The sequence below is a fragment of the Rosa chinensis genome, chromosome 2 (assembly GCF_002994745.2).
Source record: "Rosa chinensis cultivar Old Blush chromosome 2, RchiOBHm-V2, whole genome shotgun sequence".
Lineage (NCBI taxonomy): Eukaryota > Viridiplantae > Streptophyta > Magnoliopsida > Rosales > Rosaceae > Rosa > Rosa chinensis.
This window is the reverse complement of record NC_037089.1, coordinates 6588229-6594563: the sequence shown is the minus strand read 5'-3', so window position 1 is coordinate 6594563 and position 6335 is coordinate 6588229. Positions and strand designations below refer to the sequence as shown.

Genomic DNA, 6335 nt, shown 5'->3' with positions numbered 1-6335 from the left:
AACCAGTTTCTGCTTTCAATTTTGTTGGCAAAGTAACTGAAATTTTGTTGCAGTAGTCCAGCAGTACCTACCATTTTCCCAACCAATTAAATTGTTAAGTTTTCCTTATAGGAGAAGTTGGCTACTTGGCTCAATCTCCCTATGTCATGCTTTTGTAAGTTTCGTTGGTTAAGTTGGGACCCGACCACCGTCTTGGCTTGTTGCAATTGGATCAAAACCAACCAACCACCAAAGTTGTGGAGTAATGAAAATGGATTCAGCCGCTTTCTTTATACTTGACCAAACTTACCGGTTCACGTCTCCTTTTGATGACGTGTTGCGTAGACAACTTTGGCTTGTTTGATCGTCCGGACGAGATCATCGAGAAGGTTTGAACTCCGGTCTTCAGCGGTAGCTCTCTCGATCGACTGTACTAAATCGAATTTTGAGCCTTCACCGAAATATAAAACTTCGTATTATCATTAATTATTATCAAAATAATTTAAGTTACACAATAACTAATTGTTGGCGAGTCAAGTTCAAAACAAAATTTTTATATGTCAGTGGAGTATAAAATTTCATATAACATGATAGCAAGGAATCGAAAAGATTAACTATACAATCAAGGACAGAAGACTGTTTTCATTTATCAACAATTCTCCATCACAAGCTAATAATTAAGCTGTGGAAGACATCACATACATGTAGACAGAACAAGCCGTCATTATTTCATATTGAAGTCACACAAGAATCACATTGATATGGATATGATGCTTTCCTTACGGAACAACAAATGATTTTCTTGAAGGGATAAGAAGAAAATAAAGCCTTTTAATTTTGAGCCATTCTGAGTCATGCTTGGGATGGAAGAAGAAGAAGAAGAGGAGCTAGCGAGTTCCTTATCCTGTGTGTTCCATAAGGTGATGAATTTGATTTGACACATATGATGGGCCTATATACGATGACCCTTTAAACCCTATCCAGTCTTCTTATTTAATTAGGGTGGCATCACAATCCACAATCTTAAATTTTAATCCATTCCTTCACAACAGCGAACAACCTCTACTTCTCAGATGAGACCCAATCGATTTGGGGCGCATGCGTGCAGTGTGAACTTCGGCTATGGTTATTTTTCGGGAGGTCCGCACTCAAACATTAAAGTAAATAGAGGTAAATTAGAGAATTTCCAAAAATTTCAATATCTCCGGCATATTCAATTATCGGAATTGATATCTTTTAGCATTTTTAATATAAAATCAGTCGAATCCGATACCATTGGCTTTTGTGGTTAAAATCCCACTTTCACGTTATGCTTCTCTACTTGTAGGGTGCATAATGATTCACCAGTACATGAAAGACTACAGAATCAGCCAGCAACCTAGGCCGAAAAGGGACTGTCCGTAGGCTCAAGAAGCCTCTAAGCCCATCAATATCATCAAGCCCAAAATACCCAATTAGCTTAATAGGGCCCAACTTACAGATAGAAGCAGATGCTTGAGTGACAAGAAGCCAGCCTCGAGTTGATACCAAAGAAAAACTACGAAGTTTTCTTCAACTAACCATTCATTTCTCCTATATATATAGTCGCTCTAAATATTGTTAGAGAAATACCACTCATGCATGGGTATGATAAATTCCACTCATGCTTCTTGTCACTCAAGCAGTTGGCCGTATTGAGCTAATTGGGTATTTTGTGTTGAAGAGATTGATGGGCTTAGAGGCTTAAAGGCTAGGAGGAATTCATTTCTCTTCAATCAAAATTTTCCACCATTGAATCTAAATAAGTAAATATTGCGATTGTTATCTCAATCAGTTTTGCAGCCCTAGCCTTCTCTTTGGTTCATTCTTTATTTCTTTCATTGTTAGAGTTGGCTAGCTAGCTACGGTTTTAATATGGAGGTTCGAGACGTACTTGCTACAATCTTTTTGTTCATAATGATTCTGGTTGCTTCTTCACCGAGTTCATGTGCCAGACTTATTGGTTTTCCCACAACAACATGATGCCATTGGTTACCATGGTGATCGAGTTGCTGCTGCAACATCAAATTCATTCAGTGATAAGGAATATGGTGATGTTTTTGCAACACCAAATACATTCGATGAGTATTATCGTTCTCTTGCAAATCGCCAAACCGATGATGATTTACAAGCATTCCCAAAAGCATGGAGATCACTTGCAACAAGCACATTCAATGTGATAAGTTATGGCGCTGTTGGGAATGGCCAAGTTGATGATACACAAGCCTTTCTAAAAGCATGGGGATACGTTTGTGGATCCACTTAAGGCATCCCTACAGTTATCATACCAAAGGGCAACAATTTCTTGCTCAATTCTGTGGTGTTTCAAGGGCCTTGTAGGGCTGCAGTGTAAATTTTCAGCTAAATGGGTTCATTGTTGCACCAAATAATATGAATGCTTGGAGAGACAAGGACAAATGGGTACAGTTTGAAGATGTTCGAGGTCTGATAATCAATGGAGGAGGTCAAATTAATTGTCAAGGTCAGCGACAATACAAATTGTCAACAACCGACTGCTCTCCATATTAACAAGCGTGATGGTCTCCGGTTGAGTGACATTACACACATTAACAATGCGAAAAACCATATAAGCATCACCAGCTGCAATAACCTTAAAATCTCTGATATCCATATCACACCTCCTGAAGATAGTCCAAACACTGATGGAATTGACATCGATCTCTATACCAACCTATATTAACATTCAACATTCTTTTATAGGCACTGGTGACGACTGTATTGACTGTATTGCAATCAATATTGGCTCATTTCATATGAACATTACTGATGTTTTGTGTGGTCCAGGCCATGGTATAAGTGTTGGAAGTCCTAGTGAGCATGCTTCTTGTAGCATAGTGAAAGATGTGCAAGTGACAAAGTGCACCTTCAAGGAAACACAAAATGGAGCAAGAATCAAGACATATGGCAAAGCGGGTCAGGGCATGCTAGGCACATCATTTTTGAGAATATCATAATTCAAGCAGCCAAGAACGCATATCATTATAGACCAGAAGTATTCTGACGATCTCTTTACTGGATTTGGAACCTTGCTTGACCAAGGAAAAGCCATACAAGTGAGCGATGTGACGTTCCATAACATTTCGGGATCTGTTGTTGGGGATACAGCCATTTCTTTGGATTGTGACCATCGATTTGGTTGCAAAAACATTGTAACGGATCACATCGACTTAACTTCATCTGTTCCTGGCAAGATTTCTCCTCCTGCAAGAACATCCAATGATTATCTACTTCATTATCTCCTAGTGTGCCATGTCTTAAAAGTTTACCTTAATTAGCTTCTTTGACTGTGTTCTCTGTCTATACAAAAGAATCTAGGGTAATTTTCAGATTTGTAAGTTGTAACGCAAAAAAAGTTATAACTAATAATAAGTGAATATATATATATATATATATATATATATATATCTCTCTCTCTCTCTCTCTCTCTCTCTCTCTCCTTCTAGTGAGGTATCCCTTTTTTTAGCCAATTTAAGGGATAGTTTATTAAACCAACTTTTCGGTTACATATTGGGATCTCGACTGTTCAGTTTTTAGGTCCCTATAAGTATATCAACTTTGCAAATTTTCAGTCAAATTGATGATTATTTGGGTATTCATAATAGTGATTTATTAATTATGAATACGAACGATTCAAATTGAACATATTTGATTCGTCTATTGATTCAATCTTGTTCGATTCCTCAACGATCACCAATTTTGCTTAAAATTTGCAGAAGTGATCTACTCATGTAGACCTAAAAAATGAATGGTGGAGATATTGATATGTAATCAAAAAGTTGGTTTAATAACCGATCCCTCAAATTGGCCAAAAAAAGAGATCTCTTAGTGGAAGGGTCATGTGTGTGTGTGATTGTTTTTCTTTTAAGGCATTCAAGAATTCATTAAAATGTCAGCTATAGAAATCGCTTCAGAATGCATTTGGTCTAAAAAAGGGAGCATACAATAGCTAAAATCGGCTAGACCCTAGAGATAATGTAGAACAAACAAGGAGGTGTACTACACCATGTTGAGGAAAAATTGTACACAGTGAGCGTAAATGTCACTCAACATAATTTCACTTGTATTCATTTAGTGAATAGAGTTTTAATTATTTCGGGTTCGACCCATTCAAGACAGAATGTGTCTCTTAATTATATTCCCATGTTACAGGAAAACACCATTTGATTCCATTTATGAAGAAACCAATTGTGGGGATGTGTGTTTGTTTGTTTTTGCGACTACACCCGGATATTTGAATGGGTTGCCTACGTACCCTTGGAGAGGGATCAAGCCACTCGTAGTTCAAGATTTCCAATGGGTGAATGACCCATTGGAGGGTATTGCTTTTTGGAATAGGAATAGTGTTTGGACGAATTTGGTGTGAGTGAACCAGGGATTCGATTTGTTTTGGATTTGTTTGGGGAGGCTATGACGTTTCCTGGTGTTTGGCGGAATTTGACTGATGCGGTCAGGGATTCGGATTGGATGAACCAGGGAGTCAGAGATTTTATTTGGAAAGGCTGTGACGTTTCCTGGTGTTTGGCAGAATTTGACTGATGAGGTCAGGGATTCGGATTGGATGAACCAGGGAGTCATGGATTTTATTTGGAATTGCGGTTGCATCTAGGGGGTCGCTAGATTGCCTACATACCCTCGGGGAGGGATCAAACCGTTGTAGTTCTTGAGAATTTGTATTTCTTGTGTTGGGAGAATTTGACTGGAGTCAGTGATTCAATTTAGGACTGGCTGAATTTGACTGGTGGAGTCAGGGATTCTGTTTGGATTTGTGGTTGCATCTAGTAGGTGTTTCTAGATTGCCTACGTACCCATTGTGGGATCAAACCGACCGTAGTTCATAGAAATTTGTATTTATGATGTTCGTACCAACTTCTGGGTTCGACAGATGTATATATTTTGAACCTGTCAAATGTATTTCTTTTGGACATCCAATTTGGCATAGTGTCCGCTGATCTGATCCGAGGACCCGATGTACTGAGATTTGCAGTGGGCTTTGATTTGGAATGGGCTTTGAGCTGCAAATTAATCGGGCTCGAGCTTCTGAGGTGAATTGATTTAGACACTCGTTGTGTTGAGCTTCTGAGGTTGGGCTCTGAGAGTCTGAGACATGAAATGGGCTTCGCGTTGCTTCACTTTAGCTGTGAAGTTGTCGATGGCTAATTTGGTGAGGCTTGAAACTTTGCATTGAAGATGTCTGACTTGACGATAGATATTTGATTTGGACCCATCGAAGCAAATGGTTTCACTTTGTGATTTTAGGCTTTCCACAGATTGGAGTATTGAAAACTAATGGATTGCAAGTCTTCATTAATCCATTAATTTCTTTTTCATTATATTTCTCACATTCTTTTTGTTGATCAACCCAATGCTTTTTCCCATGCACCAGCATCAAATTGACTTTTACAATTAATGTTCTTTGTAACCCATAACTTGGTTTAGTTACCAAGGACCATTGTGGAAGGAATCTGACGTCATTGCCCCTTCTCTTTTGTTCTAGAAAGCACACCATCGAACTAGAGTTGTTGCACTCTAGGTTTTGTTGTTTCCCTTGTTCGAAATGCTTCATGCTTCAGCTTTCAAGCTTAGTGTATTCCATTGCCATGTGGTCTCTTGTGGGCGTCATCATACTCCAGCACACCAAGAGGAAGGCATATTTAATCTTCATTCTTTCAAGGCCACATACATGACTTTTCTTTTCTTTTGTACTGACCATTCCTTTGACACACAATTGTTTAATTTTCCTTGCAGATTTTGGCTTGGTGTTGAATTCCAACGCTGAATTAGTTTGCATTAGGCTTCATTCTTTAATTGCCAGGTTGTCCTACATGCAGAACCATTTTCTCTTCTTTGGTTCAATGGAAAATAAATGTGAGTCATTTGTTTAAGCTTGCGGGTCCGGTATTCTCAAAAGAAAGCTTGCATTCGCTGACGGTTGAGTTCTTGAGCTTGCATTGAGTCTTGCAAGAAAGATTTGTCACAAGACCGTTGTTATTTCTGTCAATGGTAGGCAGTATGAACTCATTGTCGGCGTTAAGGGGTGATGATATAATCATCTAAATTTCTGATGGTCATGACCATCCATAACTTTGGTTGTTCGTGAACAACCTCCGTTAAAGCGATAACAGCGTCATCCTTTGGGGGAATTTAGCATTGAAGCTAGGCTGTTCATGAACAACTAGATTTTTCAATGCATTAAGTTTGCAACACCATTTGGGAGGAATTTTAAGAATTGAAACGAGGCCGTTCGTGAACAACCGTTTTGTTTCATTGCGTTAAGAATTTGAGAGCAGCAACAATGTCATCTCGACGAAGAACTCTAA

At 38.7% G+C, this 6335-nt stretch overlaps 1 pseudogene; it reads left to right on the top strand.

Moving 5' to 3' along the window:
* Positions 1-609: 609 nt before the first annotated feature.
* LOC112183557 lies at positions 610-3357 on the top strand (annotated as a pseudogene).
* Positions 3358-6335: the final 2978 nt, after the last annotated feature.